Below are 22521 nucleotides of genomic sequence, written 5' to 3'. Positions count from 1 at the left end.
TTGTCCCCTTCTCCTCCTGCCCCCAATCCCTCCCAGCATCAGAGTCTTTTCCAATGAGACAACTCTTCGCATGAGGTGGCCTAAGTACTGGAGTTTCAGCTTTAGCATCATTCCTTCCAAAGAAATCCCAGGACTGATCTCCTTTAGAATGGACTGGTTGGATCTCCTTGGAGTCCAAGGGACTCTCAAGAGTCTTCTCCAACACCACAGTTCAAAAGCATCAATTCTTCGGCGCTCAGCTTTCTTCACAGTCCAACTATCACATCCATACATGACCACGGGAAAAACCATAGCCTTGACTAGACGGACCTTTGTTGGCAAAGTAATGTCTCTGCTTTTCAATAGAGTACTTCTTAACTAATGGGCAGCTGCTATATATAACACAGGGAGCCCAGCCTGGTGCTCTGTGATGATCTGGAGGGGTGGGATGGGAGCAGAGAGGGAGGTGTATATATAATAAACAGGGAAGGAATGTATATATCATTGTGATTGATGCACAGTGTTATATGGCAAAAACCAACATTGTAAAGCAATTATCCTCTGATTAAAAAAAGACTGCTTCCTACATCTTTAGGTTGCAGTTTGTAATTATTTTATATTTTCAGTTAAAAAATCTATTTTCTCTATAGACAGTATGCTTTCAGAAGACATGTCTGTCTTGTCCAGAATATTTCCCAGTATTTTATTTAATTGACTAAATATACTAGTTTTAGGTGTATAATATCATGATTTGGTATTTTTATACATTGCAAAATGACCACCATGATAAGTCTGGTTATCATCTGTCACCATATAAAGTTATTATAATATTATTTACTGTATTTCCTATGCTGTACATTATATCTCTGTGACTTATTTATTTTATAACTAGAAGTTTGTACCTCTTAATCTCCTTCACTCTGTTTCACTCATCTTCCCATCTCCCTCCTCTCTAGGAACCACCAGCTTATTCTCTGTATCTTTGAGTCTGTTTCTATTTTGTTATGTTTGTTTGTTTTGGTTTTTAGTTTCCACATATAGATGAAGGCTTCGTATTTGAAGACAAATATGGTATTTGTCTTTCTCTGTCTGACTTATTTTACTTGGCCTAATAGCCTCTAGGTCCATCCACATTGTCTTAAATGGCAAGATTTCATTTTTTGTTTGAATGGCTGAGTAATAGTCCATTGTATACTATATATCATATTTCTTAATCCATTTATGTAGTTCTGGACAATTAGGTTGCTTCCATATCTTGGCTGTTTTAAATAATGCTGCAGTGAATATAGGGGTGCATGTATCTTTTCAAACTAGTGCCTTTGTTTTCAGAAAAATACTTACAAGTGGGATTGATAAATTGTATGATAGTTCTAATTTTTTGAGGAACCTCCATACTCTTTTGCATAGTGGCTACAGCAGTTTACATTCCCACCAACAGTGCAAGAGGGTTCCCTTGTTTCCACATCCTTGCCAGCAACTGTCATTTGTTGTCTTTTTGCTAATAGCCATTCTGACAGGTGTGAGGTGATATCTCCTTGTGGTCCCAGCATTTGATAGAGAGACTTGCATATAGAGACACACAGTAAGCTTTTGTTTAGTAAATACATAATGACATTAATTATGGGTGCTCTGAAGATCCTATTTTTCTCACAGACATTTTAGAAAAATATCTTTAAATCCAAAATCTAATAACTGAGATTTGTCCTTGTCAGCTATTATGTAATACCACTTCTGTCTGCATACTTGGTTTTACATTTTCTGTGTATTCAGTGCTGTTTCACTCCTTTAATTACTTCTTCAAAATTTCTTTCATGAGGGCTTTCTGAGTTAATCTTTTCTTCCAAGGCTCAGCAACTTAGTGTTTGAGTGTTGTGATTTATGTAAGATTTTTTTTTTTTTTTTTTCTGAGTTAAACTAAACAATTTGGGGCAGTTTTTGTGGCTTGATAAAACACTATACATTTTAACGAGTCAAAATCTAAATGATTCAAATCTACAAGCTGGCTTTCCCTTTAATACATGCAAGTAAAAAGTCAAGGACTTGTCAAAATTTATTTTAGATTTTGCCAAATCTAACATTTTGAAATGCAGCTTAAATGTTTAACCAAATGTTTAACCAAATACCAAACATCACTGCATTTATTCCTCTCCTGCTGTAAGTTGCCATTTGGCAAGAGACTGAATGAAAGTCTTTTTCTAAACTATTCAGTATTTCTAAAGAATTTGCAGCCTTTAACAGTAGTCTCTTATTTCCCTGGATGTATGTTCAGATTCCAAAGTATTCATTGTCATTATTCCAACTTTTTGCGGCAACTTCAAGTCATTCATCTATCTGCGTCTGCACCCTCCCTCCCTCGCTACCTTCCTCCCTTCCATCTTCTCTCTTTCTACTTTAATGCCATGAGTGGCTAAGAGATTTAGGTTATAGGCCTACTTTCCAAGGGAACGTGAAGCAGGAATGGATCTAACTATTTATGAGTACACCCTATGTGCTTCAAAGAAGACATATGTCAGGACTTTCCTGGTAGTCCAGTGGTTAAGAATCTGCTCTCCAAGGCAGGGAATGTGGGTTTGATTCACAGTAGGGGAATGAGATCCCACATACCAAGGGGCAACTAGAGAAGCTTGAGTGCTATGCCTACCGAGCCTGTGTGCTCTAGAGACTGCTCTGAAACTAGAGAAAGCCCACATGCTGCCCCAAAGACCCAGTGCAGCCAAACAAACAAACAAACAAACAAAAAACAACAACAAAAAGAAATAAAAACACACCATGTCAAGTACCTGCTAAGATTAGACATTGTGTTAAGGGCTTTATGTGTATTTTAACTCTCACAGCAACCTTGTGATATGACTTTTCCCCCCATTTTACTGGCACTCTGAGGAATAAGCAATTTGTCCAATTATAAAACTTGTATGTTGGGACATCCCTGGCAGTTAGGTGGTTAAGACCCTATGCTTTCACTGCAGGAGTAGCAGGTTTGATCCATAGTGAGGGATCTAGGATCCTGCGTGCTATGTGCTGCAATCTCTAAGTTTTGAGGGAGCACTTGAAACCAGGTCTGACTAGAGCACCATGCATCCTGCCTTCCTTGCATATCAGATACTCTCTGAGAACTTCAATAGCAGTGTATTTATGCTAATGCTATTTGAATTAAGCCTTTAAAAAAAAAGATTGATAATGTCAGAGATTTCCTTTGATCTCAGCTATGTATTTTTTTAGTTTTAGAAAGGCTAATATTTCATTATATGAAGCTGAGAGTTTTTGTAAATGCATTGAGTGAGAGAATAAGGATTCAAAATATTTTGAAGGCATTCAATGAAAAATTAAACTTCAAGGATAAAATTTAGTAGGAACAAATGTGAGGTATTGTGTACAGGCCACAAAGAAACAGTTGCACAAATGAAGAATTGGTGAGATATGGCTTGGCAACATTTTTTATGGGAAGCTTATGGGATTTTATCATGGTCAGCTCAATGTGAGTAGTGATGTAATTAGGCTGCTTTTTGACTTCAAAATAGGTAGAATTAGGGACATGAAATATCTCAGTTTATTTTATTCTAAATTGTGTTCAGGTGGCACTAGTGGTAAAGAATCTGCCTGCCAATGCAGGTGACACAAAAGCCACAAGTTCAATCCCTGTATTGGGAAGATCCCCAGGAGAAGGAAATGGCAACCCACTCCAATATTCTTGCCTGGAAAATTCCTTGGACAGAGGAGCCTGGCGGGCTGCAGTCCATGAGGTCACAAAGATTTGGACATGACTGAGCATGCACACACGCTTACTCTGTTCAGACTGAATTTGAAATAGCCAGTATGGTTTAGGCAGAGTTTAAAGAGTTATGTGAACATAAAAAGGTGACTTTAGGCTGGGAGAGTCACAAAGTTGAGTAGTGGGTCCTATTTGTGTTCCTGGAGCAAAACTGTGTTCTCTCCAACAGAAACAGAACTGACAAGATGTATGTATGTATATAGGAAGAGAAATTTATTTTAAGGAATTGGTGATTGTGGAGGCTTGGTTAGACCAAAATTGCAGGATAGACCAGCATGCTGGAGACTTAGGGAAGAGTTGCAGTTTGAATCCAAATTTGGTCTGCTGGCAAAATTCCCTCTTCTTCCTGAGAGGTTAGTCTTTTCTATTAAGGCCTTCAACTGATTGGATGAGGCCCTCCCACATTATGGAGAGTATTCTGCTTTCCTCAAAGTGTATATTAAATACTAATATCATCTAAAAAAATCTTCACAGAAACATCTGGAACAATCTTTGATGACACATCTGTGTACCATGACATGGTAAGGTTAATCATCACAGCATTCTTGAATGAATTAATAAAAAAGAGACCATTCTTGAATGAATGAATTCATTAAAAATGAGTGAACAATATGTAGACAGTTGAAGATGTGTATGTATAGCTGGAAAGGAAAAGACTCAGGAAGACTCAAAGTAATGGCTATGCTTCAATATTTGAGGGACTTGAGGTATTAGGTTTAGCTGAAGGCAGGGATGAGTCTTGAGACAGAAAACAAGAGTATAAATAGAAAGTTTGTATCAGAACAATTGAACCTACCTTGTAATTCCTTTGAATGTCATTACCTAGGCAGTTACTTTCCTGGTAGGAGATCAGTATATTCTTCTGTGAAATAACTGAATAACTCTAAAGGGAAGGTTTCCATATGCTGATATCTGAATGTCCTCCAGTGCAAGTTACCTCCCAACCCAATCACCCAAAAGTGAAATTCTTATATCAATAATTTCCCTCATGCTCACAATGGTTCTGATCAGCATTATAATACTTTATTCTTAAAAACAAATAGGAGGGGAAATAATTATGATAATTTACCTAACATTTAGACACAGGGCTAAGTGATTTAGTCCTCACAACAACTCCGTGAGGTAGGTACTACAAACATCATCTCCATTTTCCAAATGTGGAAACTGAAGCATACATTAAGAAACTTTCCCAAGGTCACATAGTTTTTATGTGATTAAGCTAGATTTTAATCCTGACAGGCATACTAATAAGGAAGATATTTTGGGGAGTTATATGAAAAAAACTTCAGATTATAATATATCCACCATTGGGAAGAATAGAGGAAAAGATCCTCAAGGTTTTATTTTAAAGTGTTTACTTAGGATTGATAATTATATTCCCTAAAGAGGTAATTTTCAATATGAACCTAACAAATAGTTTATGGAGAAAGGCATAATTTGCTGAATATTTTGGCTGGTAATCTGATTTCATGTCAGATTAGGACATTGATTCTCAATCTTGGATTTGTGAATGCCAAGGGATACACAAAAGCAATGTGAATCTTTTGAAATTGTTTTCACTATTTCAGAAAGCCTAATGAAATTTCATGTTTGCCTTTACTAAGGATGTATAGATTAACCAAAACATCAAATTTTTGTCTTTGCCTAAATATCAACCCCTTATTTTTATCACTGGATAATTTGTGCCAATAAAAATAGCGTGTTGCTAGGTAAACATTTCTAATTTTTAGGAATGTGTTTTTCTTTCTTCTCTGTATGTGTTTGTCCTCCTTGATTTTATTTTTATTTATTTTATTTTTCCTGTAATATAAAAAATTGAAGTATATCAAAAATATAGAAAATGGGGGTCATCATAAGTATACAGTTGTTTGAATTTACAAAGAAAAACCAATGCAACTATCATTCAGAATAAGAAATAGAACATTCCTAGTACTCAGAGACACCCCTGTACATCCTTCCAGTTGGTAGTGGATGCATACATATTTTTGTTTAATATAAACGTTGGAATGGTATAGCTGGGTAATAGTGTATGCATTTGTTTCGCTTTTTCCAGAGTGGCTGTTCAAAATTTACACTCCAACTAGAAATATATGAATGCTATTTTAACCATTGTTTGGTATTAGCATTTTTAATTTTAACCATTCTTGCAATTATATCTTTTCTTATCTGTGACTTGTCTTTTCACTTTATTAATGCTGCCTTTGATGAATAGGAGTTGTTAATTTTAAGTATTAGTAGTTTATCAATCTTTCCCTTTGTGTTTAACACTTTTTGTGTCCAATTTAAGACATTTTGTGTACATCAAGGTGATGAGTTATCCCTCTTAAGTTAACTTTTAGAAGTTTTGTTATTCTGTTATAGCTAGAGCTATTATTTATTAGGAATTGATTTTTAGAAATGATATGAGGTTTATGTCAGTTTTCATTTCTTCATATTGACATTCAATTGAACTAGTACCACTTATACTATTCTGCAATTAACTTTTAAAACATATATGTGGGCCTGTTTTGAACTCTCTTCCGTTCCATTGATTCATGTATTTATCCCTGTGCCAATACAACATTATCTTATTTACTGCAGTTATGTTCATGTTTGATCACATACCTCTCCCCATCTCTTTAAGATTCTCTTGATTTTTTTTCCTATATTGATTTCATAATCATCTTGCTTATTTCCACAAAAACTCTTCTGGAGTTTTTGTGGAATTATGTTGAAACTATAGAAAAATACTGAGAAGTTGACGTATTTTCAATATTTACTCCATGAGCATGGTATGTCTCTCTAAATGTTTAAGTCTTCTTTAATTTTTTCCAGCTTGCTTGAGGTGTAACTGACAAATAAAAATGGTATATATTTAGGTTGTAAAGCTTGATTTTTAAGATGTACATGTGATGATTTAACAGATATGTACATAAATATTTCAAATAGTGTTCTCTGTAGAGATCTTGAACATCTCTTATGTTTTATTCCTAAGTATTTTATATTTTAAATTTTATTATAAATGTCATCATTTAAAACATTTTCTATCCTTTTTTTGCTGCTGTGTCTAGAAACAATTGATTTTTTAAAAATTTGACCTCAGATTAAATATTCTTTTTTTTTTCTAATTTTATTTCATTTTCAAACTTTACATAATTGTACCAGTTTTGCCAAACATCAAAATGAATCTGCCACAGGTATACATGTGTTCCCCATCCCGAACCCTCTTCCCTCCTCCCTCCCCATACCATCCCTCTGGGCCGTCCCAGTGCACCAGCCCCAAGCATCCAGTATCCTGCATCGAACCTGGACTGGCAACTCGTTTCCTACATGATATTTTACATGTTTCAATGCCACTTTCCCAAATCTTCCCACCCTCTCCCTCTCCCACAGAGTCCATAAGACTGTTCTATACATCAGTGTCTCTTTTGCTGTCTCGTACACCAGGTTATTGTTACCATCTTTCTAAATTCCATATATATGCGTTAGTATACTGTATTTATGTTTTTCCTTCTGGCTTACTTCACTCTGTATAATAGGCTCCAGTTTCATCCACCTCATTAGAACTGATTCAAATGTATTCTTTTTAATGGCTGAGTAATACTCCATTATGTATATGTACCACAGCTTTCTTATCCATTCATCTGCTGATGGACATCTAGGTTGCTTCCATGTCCTGGCTATTATAAACAGTGCTGCGATGAACATTGGGGTACACGTGTCTGTTTCCCTTCTGGTTTCCTCAGTGTGTATGCCCAGCAGTGGGATTGCTGGATCATAAGGCAGTTCTATTTCCAGTTTTAAAATCAACACACAGAAATCCCTTGCATTCCTATACACTAATAATGAGAAAACAGAAAGAGAAATTAAGGAAACAATTCCATTCACCATTGCAACGGAAAGAATAAAATACTTAGGAATATATCTACCTAAAGAAACTAAAGACCTATATATAGAAAACTATAAAACACTGGTGAAAGAAATCAAAGAGGACACTAATAGATGGAGAAATATACCATGTTCAGGGATTGGAAGAATCAATATAGTGAAAATGAGTATACTACCCAAAGCAATTTATAGAATCAACGCAATCCCTATCAAGCTACCAACAGTATTCTTCACAGAGCTAGAACAAATAATTTCACAATTTGTATGGAAATACAAAAAACCTCGAATAGCCAAAGCGATCTTGAGAAAGAAGAATGGAACTGGAGGAATCAACCTACCTGACTTCAGGCTCTACTACAAAGCCACAGTCATCAAGACAGTATGGTACTGGCACAAAGACAGAAATATTGATCAATGGAATAAAATAGAAAGCCCAGAGATAAATCCACGCACATATGGACACCTTATCTTTGACAAAGGAGGCAAGAATATACAATGGATTAAAGACAATCTCTTTAACAAGTGGTGCTGGGAAATCTGGCCAACCACTTGTAAAAGAATGAAACCTGACCACTTTCTAACACCATACACAAAAATAAACTCAAAATGGATTAAAGATCTCAACGTAAGACCAGAAACTATAAAACTCCTAGAGGAGAACATAGGCAAAACACTCTCCGACATACATCACAGCAGGATCCTCTATGACCCACCTCCCAGAATATTGGAAATAAAAGCAAAAATAAACAAATGGGACCTAATTAACCTTAAAAGCTTCTGCACATCAAAGGAAACTATTAGCAAGGTGAAAAGACAGCCTTCAGAATGGGAGAAAATAATAGCAAATGAAGCAACCGACAAACAACTAATCTCAAAAATATACAAGCAACTCCTACAGCTCAACTCCAGAAAAGTAAACGACCCAATCAAAAAATGGGCCAAAGAACTAAATAGACATTTCTCCAAAGAAGACATACAGATGGCTAACAAACACATGAAAAGATGCTCAACATCACTCATTATCAGAGAAATGCAAATCAAAACCACTATGAGGTACCATTTCACACCAGTCAGAATGGCTGCGATCCAAAAGTCTACAAATAATAAATGCTGGAGAGGGTGTGGAGAAAAGGGAACCCTCTTACACTGTTGGTGGGAATGCAAACTCGTACAGCCACTATGGAGAACAGTGTGGAGATTCCTTAAATATTCTTATTTGTATTATCAGTTTATCTGTATTCCTTTGGGTATTCTGCATCATAACAGCAGTTTTATTTCTTCCTTTTCATTACTTAGTCCTTTATTTCTCTTTCTTCTCTATTGCACTGGCTAGGACTTCCTTTAAATTGTTGAAAAGCAATGGTGTTAGCGGCATCCTTATTTAGTTTCTAGTCTCAAGAAGAAAGCTTTCATTACTTCACTTACAAATAAGTATAATGATTGCTGTAGGTTTTTATTTTTTTTCTCATAAACTTAACACATTTGTGTCATAAGCACTTAGATCAAGAAATCAGCCCCGCTGAAGCTCTTCCCTTACTCATTTCCACTGACTATTCCTGAGGATTACCACTCTCCTAACTTCTAAATGCTTTAAGTTTTTTTTTTTTTTTAATAGCAACATTTTTTAATCTAAGACAATACCATTTTATTGCTAGTTTGCCAAAGTGCATTATTTTAAACTCTTGAATTGGTATTGAATTTTATAGAGTGCTGTTCCTGCATCTATTGAGATGATTATATAATTTTTCTCCATCATACTATTACTGTGGTAAATTACATTGCATTACTAGAATAGACCCTACTTAATCATCCCTTTTATTCTATAGCATTTAATGTCCTGATATTTCCTGAGTTCAAGAGTCTTGCATTCATGTTCATGACTAGGATTTGCCTTTAATTTTGCTTTCTTCATTTTGGAAAATTAAAATGTCTTTGTGTGGTTTTGGTATTAATGTTATCCTGGTCTCAAAAAACATTTGGAGTATTTCCTGGTTTTCTGCTCTGTGAAAGATTAGTTGTAATATTGGTGTCATTTCTCTTAAGAATTTGGATGAACTGAAATATTAGTATACAAAGTTGTCTATGATGATTAGAATGGGGATGAAATGGAGGCAGGGAATTTCATTGGTTTGTGATGATGGCTTTGATGGCTAGGTTGGTGGAAAAGAAGGGAGAGGACAAATAATAACAATATTAACATCTTGATTCATGTAGTATTTTATAGCTTAAGAATTGCTTTCACTTGATCTTTGCAGTGGTCTTGTTAAGTAGAAGATGTAAAGAAAGGATGAACTGAAGATAACTGTAAGGTGTTACTGAGGGATTAATATGTCACTGATGTAAGGATGTCAAATTATTTCTATTTTATTCTTCTTTAAGAAGGATTGCCAAACATATTTGTTATTTTCTTCCTTGAACCACCTTTTAATGAAAGAAGAAATATAAAAACAAAAGTAAAGAAGTGGAGATCTCTTATCCCTAAAATAATAGGATTTGAGTACGTGATTACTACATTATCTTCAGATTTCTAAACTTCTGTTTATTGTATAGTCTAATAACAAATTTAGATCTTCTTGTGGCAATTATTTCATAGAATAGACCTGGTAGAACAAGGGCTAGTATCATACCTTTAACAATTAATTTTTTGATAGATTACTCCTAACATAATACTACATTTTTGGGAAGAGGTATTGGAATAAAGGGCAATGGTGTTGAAAATACTAAGAAAATAATCAGCAAAAGTGGAATATGAACCACTTAAATTATGTAATTGTTTGGGAAAGCAAATGCACAAACAAATCAGTGTAGCTAACCTTAAGAAAATTGAGAAATGGGGAAATATGGCAGGGAACACAGGAAACAAAGTGAATTCAGGTAAAAATGGGAAAGAGTAGGTAAGCAAAAAACAAAACAAAAACAAAAACCTGCTTGTTTAAGTTCTATATGTTTGATAAAATTATTCTAGATACTTCTGTAACAGAGTCATAAAAAAAATCTTCTAGTACAGGATAACTTCATTTAAAGTATTTGTTATCTTTCAGTGAGGAAGACCAGGCACAAAGTTAGGGCAGAATGGCTTCACCTCCACCTCAGGAGTTCCTAGGTTGCCAGCCATAGAAACCAATTCCAGTTAAGGAAGCAGAAAAAAATTTGAATGGTATGTCTTTGAGTGTCTTCCAGAAGGGGCTACAGACCAGCTTGAGGCAGCAATGGGTGTCTAAGCAGTAGGGTCCTCGCGTAGTCTTGGTAGAGCTCCAGTTCTGGAACTTTATCTTTTCATTCTTAAGCCATTCTACTTCAGATTTAAATTTTGGAGAGTCTCACTGGCCTTGCTTGGATCATTGCCCATCCCTGTTTAGGAGGAAGCCAGGGCATGCTGATTTATAGTCCCAGTAAGAATGCATACAATAGGGAAGATGGAATTCTCTGGGATTAAATGAGGTGCTATTATCAAAAGAAGGAAGAGATTGAGTCTAGACAGCCAGATTCCTACAAATAAATGTAGTCCAAATTCAGGTACATGTCTAAGTAAAAGAACTTCTAACTTAGATATAAATAAAGGTCAAAATAATACTTCGTTTTTGGTTTCTAAGGTAGTTTTCTGCTTTTTCCAGCTTCTACTGAATAAGTTGATGAGTCATAAGTCTGCTTTATGTCAAGCCCTTTTTCTTCTATTCCCAACTTTCCTTCAGAGGTACAGTTATATGTAAACAAATTTCCAAAAACTGTGACTTCCAGCTTCAATTTTCCAAAAACTGTGACTTCAGCTTTAATTTGTCTTCTAAGCAAGGATTTCCCAACTATTCTCTTCCACTTTGTTTTAGCACTGACTGCTTCTGGAATTAAGACTGAAGCTCTCAGATTATGAAAGTGAAAGTGAAAGTTGCTCAGTTGTGTCTGACTCTTTGTGACCCCATGAACTATATAGTCCATGGAATTCTCCAGGCCAGAATACTGGAGTGGGTAGTCGTTCCCTTTTCCAGGGGATCTTCCCAACCCAGGGATCAAACCCAGGTCTCCCTCACTGCAGGCGGATTCTTTATCAGCTGAGCCACCAAGGAAGCCCTAAACACTGTATAAATAACCCAATTTTTGGAGGTCATTTTCCATATACAGGCTTGAATTAAAGGCTGTTATGAGTCCATGAGCCAAACTATAAAGGATGTTGAAATGTTACTGGAATAGATTAGGAACATGGCATTAGTTAGCTCAGTTTTTACAATGTGGCAAAATCTAAATTTGTCTCTTTCCTACCAAAGTAAAAATTATCTTAAAGTAGAAACTAGTACAATTGAGCAGTGCTCATCCATCATGAAGTAAGTTTTGAAACTAATCAAAGAATATAGATTTGAAGAGGAAGCCAAATTGTTTGTTTATCTAAGATAGAAATATACCTATCTGGTTCTATGAGTGTCTTAAGCTGTCTAACAGCTCATTAACATTGATGCTCCTTGCCTGAAATCATCTGGTGACACAGCGTGATGGTGTGGGAGAGTGGAGACGTCACTCGGCAAAAGGTCACATGGCTAGTAATTGCAAAATCTAAATTCAGATTCTAGTCCTATGTAACTCCAAAGCTCATGCTTTTTCTTTGTCCAAGAGAAACTTAGATATATATAAAATCTGTTATTCACTTTTGTATCCTATTGTTTGACTTAGTACCTATTACAGAGTGTGCTGGGAGGAAGGATTAGTGGAGGAAACAATGTGAGCAAAGGCACAAAGCATGAAAGCTCATGTATATTTCACTTAATAACTTGTAGTCCAGTGGTTTGAATATAAGAGTATGTGAAAGAGATTATATGTTGTCATTTTGAAAGTTATATTGAGGTGGGATCATGAAACCCTTTGATGATTAGGTCAAAGGATTTTAGATATTTTCAATAGTCAGGGTGAAGCCCCTGAAGATTTTTGAGCATTGAAGTGGCAGGATCACAGTTGTGTTGTAGGAATGTTAATTTTGGAAGTAGTAGATAGAATGAAATGGGGGTTAAGAGATTAAAAGTAAGGAGACCTGTTAGGTATTTGCAAGAAATTAAGAGCAAGTACTTGATAATCTAAACTTTGGGATGGATTAGAGTGGAATTGGAAAAGGAGATATACTTTTGATAAATATTTTGCTGTCAGACTTTAAGTTAGCAATACCTTGATATGATGGCAGGGAGAGAGGGAAACTTTAATAATCACTTTGGAATTTAAAGCTTAAAAGATTGAGAGAATGACAACATGCCACCCACAAGGAAAAAGTCAAGGGGTGAAACTTTTTTCCTCAAGGTAGGGGAAAATTGGTTTAGTTTGCAGAGATGTTCAGTCAGGGGTCTCAAGGACATCACTGGCAGGGCCTGGAAATGCATGATTGGTCTTTGGAAGAAGGTCAAAGATTGATACAGAAATTTGAGAGGCACTCACATGGGAAACCAGCAAAAGGAAAAAAATCACTATCTAAAAGTCAGCCAATATATGAATGAATGGTACAGCCCACATGGAATATAATGCTAACTGTTAGTTCCTAACAGGATTGCCTCTCCATTCCTTGTGACAGCTGGGTCTAGGGATAGAGAATTCTGTACCATACTGTTCTTTCCATCTGGTCTAGAAATACTGGGTGAGCTCTCTGGAGACATTTGTGAAGAATTGATAACTAAATTCAAGGGAGATGAAACCTGTTTTTACTTCTCCTTGTCAGCTTCTCCATTTTTACATCACCTTTCTTTCACACTCCCCTTCTACCCTACTAGTTTCTGTATTCTCACACTTATTGCTCAGTACAAATTTTTGGTGGTGTGGTGTACAAGAAAACTAGGATGGATTGCAACATTTGGATGTTGAGTGGAAAGATGAAAGCAGTGCATGAGAATAATTTATTATTCTGTATTAAAGATCCTAGCATTTCCCTTCACTTGAGTTGTATTTTGTATCTTTGATAACTGAATTGCATTCATAGTATCTAGTTGCATTAAGCAAGACATATGAACAAGCTGGACTAGTTAGCATCATGAAAACATGAGACAATTTTTAAGACATGTTTACCTTAGCAGAATAATAGCATCTTTGTTCAGATGACTATTAGACAAAAATAAAAATATTTAGAAGCATAGGAGCTGGGTTTTTAGCTGTCTTAAGTCTACCTTTGTGCTTCTTTTTGTTGATATTATGTAAATAACACAGATGTTCTGTTTTAAATGTTGCCTTAAAAAAAAGTCAGTGCTGATTTTGACTATTGGAGAGCCTGTCGTGTTTTTCTGCTGTGAAACTTGCTCTGTGCTTTCTTTTTAAAAATAATCCTTTTACAAATACAATCCTGAAATGCTTTGTTTCCTTTTTTATGCATAAGAGCATGCTCACTGGAAGCATATTGTATGTGAAGATTGTCACTTTTTAAATTTTGTGCACTGATGGTAAGCAGGAAATCTTTTTAACCTTCTTCTTTGAAAAAATGATTTATACAACACCACTTCAGAAATTCAGTGTTAACAGTAAAATTATTTCTACAGCTATTACAATGAAGAATAATAGAAAACCTATGTTAAAAATGAATAAAAATGAATAATGCATTTATTTTCATCTTTGGCTTTACTCCCCCACCAGCTTCTTATTTGGCTACTAAAAGAGATGCAGTAAGATTCCCCAAAAGTGTTAATTCTTTTTCTGGAGCTAGTCCAATAGCATGTCAAAAGAATTTTGAAAAGAACATTCACTTATGTATAACAGCTTTAGAATGCGTAATAGGATATACTAGTATGCTTTTAAAAGGAGCATGGAGAACATAAAAGAAGTGTGTGAACTACTTTATTGTTGTTCATGATTAAACCAAAATTGTTTGCATGTGAACAGATTTAATTGTTTACAAAATCTACATAACACTATCAATAGAATGGGATATGGGGGGAGGGAGACATGAAAGCTTTCAGCCTGATTATGATTCATAGCTGTTCCTCTAATAAATAGCTCTCCCTAAATATAATCTGAAAAAAAAAATAGCAATGAAAACAATTTGTTACTTATAGACAACTGAAAATAATTCTATTGATTCTACATTTTAAACTGTAGATTAATCTGGATCAGGGGAGTAATGAGAGTTTACATAATGAATAAGGTGTGTCTAGAGTCTTCAGGAGGATCAGTGACAGGGTAACTATGTATCTCTTTTTTTTAAAGGAATTGCCCTTCTTAAAAATTTGATTTACTATCCAAAGGAAATTTTCTTTTAAGTGATTATATGAAAAGAATAGGAAAGATATAATTATCTTTTTTGAGGGGGAGGGTACCTTAGCAAGAGTTGAGTTTATTACAGTTTCCAGTTCTTGGTGCATTCAGTATCATCATTTTCTCTCTCTTTTAAAATTTTATTACCATTTTTTTTAATGTTTATAACTTAATACTCAGCTTCCATTTCCAACTCCTTTTATAGGTTTTCACTAAACAATGGTCAGATATGTATGGGTCTTTAACAACATGTAGAATTGGGTTGTTTAGGGAATGTGCCTAACTGAGTTCGATTGCCCCAGTCTCTAGTCTCCTCTCTTTGAAATTCTTCTCCTAGTGTCCTCCAGAGGGCTGTTTCTAAACTATAAGTTCAATCACGTCAATTGACTACTTAAGTCTTGACAGACTTTCCCGTTCTTTAGGAGGCTCTTCATAAGTTAATCCCTGTTTGCTCCTCCCAACCATCTCTTATAAAATTTCCCACCTTCCTCACTAAATTTACTAAATTTTTGCTGAACATCCCATGATGATTCATGATGTTAGCCTTTACACAAATTCTTCCTTATGTTTGTATTTTATCTGACACCAGCTTTATACCTCACTCCACCTGGTCTTTCCTGGTAGCTCAGATGGTGAAGAATCTGCCTGCAGTGTAGGAGACCTGGATTGGACCCATGGGCCAGGAAGATCCCCTGGAGAAAGAAATGGCTACCCAGTCAGTATTCTTGCCTGGAGAATCCCATGGACAGAGGAGCCTGGCAGACTACAGCCCCTGGATCACAAAGAGTTGGACATGACTGAGTGAATAAGCATGCATGCTACTGTACCTGGAAAATAGTTTTTTTTTTTTTTGTCTTCGTAACACAATTCAAGTGCTCATCATATTTTTTATGAACTGTCCTCCATACTTCTATAGGTTGATTTGGTCTGTATCATTTGTCTTTGCTCCTTCACTGTACCTGACATAGAATTTTGTCAAAACACCAGTAACACTTAAAAAATTTTTTTTCCCGTGTTTCTCTTTTCTAAACTCTCTTAGTCAACTTTTTAACCCAAGTAGTGTTTCCAAATTCCCCCCAAATATTAATCTTTGGGATTCAGGAATGAGAAACTGTAATTCTTAGAAACTCTGGAGAATTCCTTAAGTCATAAGTTGTTCTTAAAATATTTCTAGCAGTCTTTATATGCTATATTATTATTATTATGAATATCTTGAAAATTTGTTTAATATATGAAAAATATGAAGTTTAGTTGTGTTTATAAAGAACTGTAGCCTACAGTGAGTAATCAAACACAAGAAACCACCAGTAAATTGTTATTGGTTTTTTTGAATAAAATAACATTCAAACAACTAACAGTACCACAAAGAACCATATGTCAATAAAGAATTCCGAATAATGATAGTAAAAATGATCCAAAACCTTGAAAACAAACTGGAGTTACAGATAAATAGCCTGGAGACAAGGATCGAGAAGATGCAAGAAAGGTTTAACAAGGACCTAGAAGAAATGAAAAAGAGTCAATATATAATGAATAATGCAATAAATGAGATAAAAAACACTCTGGAGGGAACAGTAGAATAACGGAGGCAGAAGACAGGATAAGTGAGGTAGAAGATAGAATGGTAGAAATAAATGAAACAGAGAGGGAAAAAGAAAAAATAATTAAAAGAAATGAGGACAACCTCAGAGACCTCTGGGACAATGTTAAAGACTCCAACATTCGAATCATAGGAGTCCCAGAAGACAAAAAGAAAGACCATGAGAAAATACTTGAGGAGATAATAGTTGAAAACTTCCCTAAAATGGGAAAGGAAATAATCATCCAAGTCCAAGAAACCCAGAGAGTCCCAAACAGGATAAACCCAAGTCAAAACACCCTAAGACACATATTAATCAAATTAACAAAGATCAAACACAAAGAACAAATATTAAAAGCAGCAAGGGAAAAACAACAAATAACACACAAGGGGATTCCCATAAGGATAACAGCTGATCTTTCAATAGAAACTCTTCAGGCCAGAAGGGAATGGCAGGACATAATTAAAATGATGAAAGAAAATAACCTACAGCCCAGATTACTGTACCCAGCAAGGATCTCATTCAAAAATGAAGGAGAAATCAAAAACTTTACAGACAAGCAAAAACTGAGAGAATTCAGCACCACCAAATCAGCTCTCCAACAAATGCTAAAGGATCTTCTCTAGACAGGAAACACAGAAAGGGTGTATAAACTCAAACCCAAAACAATAAAGTAAATGGCAACAAGATCATACTTATCAATAATTACCTTAAATGTAAATGGGTTGAATGCCCCAACCAAAAGACAAAGACTGGCTGAATGGATACAAAAACAAGACCCCTATATATGTTGTCTACAAGAGACCCACCTTGAAACAAGGGACACATACAGACTGAAAGTGAAGGGCTGGAAGAAGATATTTCACGCAAATGGAGACCAAAAGAAAGCAGGAGTAGCAATACTCATATCAGATAAAATAGACTTTAAAATAAAGGCTGTGAAAAGAGACAAAGATGGACACTACATAATGATCAAAGGATCAATCCAAGAAGAGGATATAACAATTATAAATATATATGCACCCAACATAGGAGCACCGCAATATGTAAGGCAAATGCTAACAAGTATGAAAGGGGAAATTAACAATAACACAATAATAGCGGGAGACTTTAATATCCCACTCACACCTATGGATAGATCAACTAAACAGAAAACTAACAAGGAAACACAAACATTAAATGATACAGGAGACTAGTTAGAACTAATTGATATCTATAGGACATTTCACTCCAAAACAATGAATTTCACCTTTTTCTCAAGTGCACAGGGAACCCTGTCCAGAATAGATCACATCCTAGGCCATAAATCTAGCCTTGGTAAATTCAAAAAAATTGAAATCATTCCAAGCATCTTTTCTGACCACAATGCAGTAAGATTAGATGTCAATTACAGGAGAAAAACTATTAAAAATCCCAACATATGGAGGCTGAACAACACGCTGCTGAATAACCAACAAATCACAGAAGAAATCAAAAAAGAAATTAAAATCTGCATAGAAACAAATGAAAATGAAAACACAATAACCCAAAACCTATGGGACACTGTGAAAACAGTGCTAGGGGGAAGATTCATAGCAATACAGGCTTACCTCGAGAAACAAGAAAAAAGTCAAATAAATAATCTAACTCTACACCTAAAGCAACTAGAAAAGGAAGAAATGAAAAAACCCCAGGGTTAGTAGAAGGAAAGAAATCTTAAAAAATTAGGGCATAAATAAATGCAAAAGAAACAAAAGAGACCATAGCAAAAATCAACAAAGCCAAAAGCTGGTTCTTTGAGAAGATAAATAAAACTGACAGACCATTAGCCATACTCATCAAGAAACAAAGGGAGAAAAATCAAATCAACAAAATTAGAAATGAAAATGGAGAGATCACAACAGACAACACAGAAATACAAAGGATCATAAGAGATTAATATCAGCAACTATATGCAAATAAACTGGACAACTTGGAAGAAACAGACAAATTCTTAGAAAAGTACAACTTTCCAAAACTGAACCATGAAGAAATAGAAAATCTTAATGACCCATCACAAGCACAGAAATTGAAACTGTAATCAGAAATCTTCCAACAAACAAAAGCCCAGGACCAGACAGCTTCACAGCTGAATTCTACCGAAAATTTAGAGAAGAGCTAACACCTATCCTACTCAAACTCTTCCAGAAAATTGCAGAGGCCTGCTGCTGCTGCTGCTAAGTCGCTTCAGTCGTGTCCGATTCTGTGCGACCCGATAGACGGAAGCCCATCAGGCTCCCCCGTCCCTGGGATTCTCCAGGCAAAAACACTGGAGTGGGTTGCCATTTCCTTCTCCAATGCATGAAAGTGAAAAGTGAAAGGGAAGTCGCTCAGTCGTGTCCGACTCTTAGCGACCCCATGGACTGCAGCCTTCCAGGCTCCTCCGTCCATGGGATTTTCCAGGCAAGAGTACTGGAGTGGGGTGCCATTGCCTTCTCCGTCTATGAGGCCACCATCACCCTAATACCAAAACCTGACAAAGATGCCACAAAAAAAGAAAACTACAGGCAAGTATCACTGATGAACATAGATGCAAAAATCCTTAACAAAATTCTAGCAAACAGAATCCAACAACATATTAAAAAGATCATACATCATGACCAAGTGGGCTTATCCCAGGGATGCAAGGATTCTTCAATATCCACAAATCAATCAATGTAATACACCACATTAACAAATTGAAAAATAAAAACCATGTGATTATCTCAATAGATGCAGAGAAAGCCTTTGACAAAATTCAGCATCCATTTATGATAAAAAACCTTCCAGAAAGCAGGAATAGAAGGAATATACCTCAACATAATAGGGCTTCCCTGGTGGCTCAGAGGTAAAAGCGTCTGCCTCCAATGCAGGAGACCCGGGTTCGATCCCTGGGTTGGGAAGATCCCCTGGAGAAGGAAATGGTAACCCACTCCAGAATTCTTGCCTGGAGAATCCCATGGACAGAGAAGCCTGGTAGGCTACAGTCCACGGGGTCGCAAAGAGTCGGACACAACTGAGCGACTTCACACACACACCTCAATGTAATAAAAGCTATATATGACAAACCCACAGCAAACCCATTATCTTCAACGGTGAAAAATTGAAAGCATTTCCCCTAAAGTCAGGAACAAGACAAGGGTGCCCACTCTCACCACTACTATTCAACATAGTTTTGGAAGTTTTGGGCACAGCAATCAGAGCAGAAAAAGAAATAAAAGGAATCCAGTTTGGAAAAGAAGAAGTAAAACTCTCACTGTTTGCAGATGACATGATCCTCTACATAGAAAACCCTAAAGACTCCACCAGAAAATTACTAGAGCTAATCAAAGAATATAGTAAAGTTGCAGGATATAAAATCAACACACAGAAATCTTTTGCATTCCTATACACTAACAATGAGAAAACAGAAAGAGAAATTAAGGAAAAAATTCCATTCACCGTTGCAACGAAAAGAATAAAATACTTAGGAATATATCTACCTAAAGAAACAAAAGACCTATATATAGAAAACTATAAAACACTGGTCGGAGAAGGCAATGGCACCCCACTCCAGTACTCTTGCCTGGAGAATCCCATGGACGGGGGAGCCTGGTGGGCTGCCGTCTTGGGGTCGCACAGAGTCGGACACAACTGAGCGACTCAGTGGCAGCAGCAGCAGCATAAAACACTGGTAAAAGAAATCAGAGAGGACACTAATGGATGGAGAAATATACTATGTTCATGGATTGGAAGAATCAATATAGTGAAAATGAGTATACTACCCAAAGCAATTTATAGATTCAGTGCAATCCCTATCAAGCTACCAACGGTATTTTTCACAGAGCTAGAACAAATAATTTCACAATTTGTATGGAAATACAAAAAACCTCGAATAGCAAAAGCAATCTTGAGAAGAAGAATGGAACTGGAGGAATCAACCTACCTGACTTCAGGCTCTACTACAAGCCACAGTTATCAAGACAGTATGGTACTGGCACAAAGACAGAAGTATAGATCAATGGAACAAAATAGAAAGCCCAGAGATAAATCCATGCACCTATGGACACCTTATCTTTGACAAAGGACGCAAGAATATACAATGGAGAAAAGACAATCTCTTTAACAAGTGGTGCTGGGAAAACTGGTCAACCACTTGTAAAAGAATGAAACTAGACCACTTTCTAACACCATACACAAAAATAAACTCAAAATGGATTAAAGATCTGAATGTAAGACCAGAAACTATAAAACTCCTAGAGGAAAACATAGGCAAAACACTCTCCAACATAAACCACAGCAGGATCTTCTATGACCCACCTCCCAGAATATTGGAAATAAAAGCAAAAATAAACAAATGGGATCTAATTACAATTAAAAGCTTCTGCACAACAAAGGAAACTATAAGCAAGGTGAAAAGGCAGCCTTCAGAATGGAAGAAAATAATAGCAAACAAAGCAACAGACAAAGAATTAATCTCAAAAATATACAAGCAGCTCCTGCAGCTCAATTCCAGAAAAATAAATGACCCAATCAAAAAGTGGGCCAAACAACTAAACAGACATTTCTCCAAAGAAGACATACAGATGGCTAACAAACATGAAAAGATGCTCAACATCACTCATTATCAGAGAAATGCAAATCAAAACCACAATGAGGTTCCATTTCACGCCAGTCAGAATGGCTGCGATCCAAAAGTCTACAGGCAATAAATGCTGGAGAGGGTGTGGAGAAAAGGGAACCCTCTTACACTGTTGGTGGGAATGCAAACTAGTATAGCCACTATGGAGAACAGTGTGGAGATTGCTTAAAAAACTGGAAATAGAACTGCTATATGACCCAGCAATCCCACTGCTGGGCATATACACCGAGGAAACCAGACTTGAAAGAGACACATGTACCCCAGTGTTCATCACAGCACTGTTTATAATAGCCAGGACATGGAAGCAACCTAGATGTCAATCAGCAGACGAATGGATAAGAAAGCTGTGGTACATATATACATGGAGTATTACTCAGCCATTAAAAAGAATACATTTGAATCAGTTCTAATGAGGTAGATGAAACTGGAGCCTATTATACAGAGTGAAGTAAGCCAGAAAGAAAAACACCAATACAGCATATATATGGAATTTAGAAAGATGGTAATGATAACCCTGTATGCGAGACAGCAAAAGAGACATAGATGTATAGAAAGAACAGTCTTTTGGACTCTGTGGGAGAGGGCGAGGGTGGGATGATATGGGAGAATGGCATTGAAACATGTAAATTATCACATGTGAAATGAATCGGCAGTCCAGGTTCGATGCATGATTCAGGGTGCTCGGGGCTGGTGCACTGGGATGACCCAGAGTGATGGGATGGGGAGGGAGGTGGGAGGGGGGTTCAGGATGGGGAACACATGTACACCCATGGTGGATTCATGTAAATGTATGGCAAAACCAATACAATATTGTAAAGTAAAATAAATAAAACTGAGATTAAAAAAAAAAAAAAAGAACCACATGTCAAATTGCCAAAGCAAGGACTTATTTTGCTTCCAAAACTTGTTATTTCTTGAAACACCGTTCATATGATTTGTGTATTTTATGCACATAAATGTATTTATATCAATATTTATTTTATTTGCAATAGTGATACACTCAGTATAAAACAGGGTCATGAACATATGCTTAAAAATTTTAATTGCAGTATATTAGTTCAAATATACAACATAGTGATTCAATACTTTTGTAGATCTTACTCCATTTAAAGTTATTAGGAAAAATGGCTATATGTATTTAATTTACATTATATTAATTCTTGATTTTTTATCAGGTGTTTTTGATTTATTTTAGTTGTGGGGAACTTGGACTAGTGTGTATATCTGTGGCTGATTTAGAGTATGTGAAACTAGCAGAAAAGGATTTTACCACATATAGACTTGTCAAAAGCAAATAAAGCTATTAATCTGAAGCTTGTTATTAACATATTCTCTGCTGAAAAAGAGCAATCAAGCAAATTTAATCTACTCATACAAAATTAACTCTGTCCCTTGAGTCATTTAACATAATTGGGGTATTTCTTCTTAGGGGTATAAAACACTTTCGTTATTTTGTAGAGATAAAAAAGGAAGACAAATAAAAATCTTATATTTATGAAAAC

General features: G+C 35.9%; 1 protein-coding gene and 1 non-coding gene across 12 annotated transcripts in view; both read left to right on the top strand.

Moving 5' to 3' along the window:
- The window catches only part of ANKS1B (ankyrin repeat and sterile alpha motif domain containing 1B), a 1154742-nt gene that overhangs the window by 104544 nt on the left and 1027677 nt on the right, over nt 1-22521 (top strand). The gene's annotated exons all lie outside the window — the stretch shown is intronic.
- On the top strand, nt 19230-19301 carry TRNAW-CCA (transfer RNA tryptophan (anticodon CCA)). The gene has a single exon. It is a non-coding gene; the product is annotated as a tRNA-Trp (tRNA).

This window comes from Bos indicus, chromosome 5 (genome assembly GCF_029378745.1).
Source record: "Bos indicus isolate NIAB-ARS_2022 breed Sahiwal x Tharparkar chromosome 5, NIAB-ARS_B.indTharparkar_mat_pri_1.0, whole genome shotgun sequence".
Lineage (NCBI taxonomy): Eukaryota > Metazoa > Chordata > Mammalia > Artiodactyla > Bovidae > Bos > Bos indicus.
This window is presented reverse-complemented; position numbering and strand designations above follow the sequence as displayed.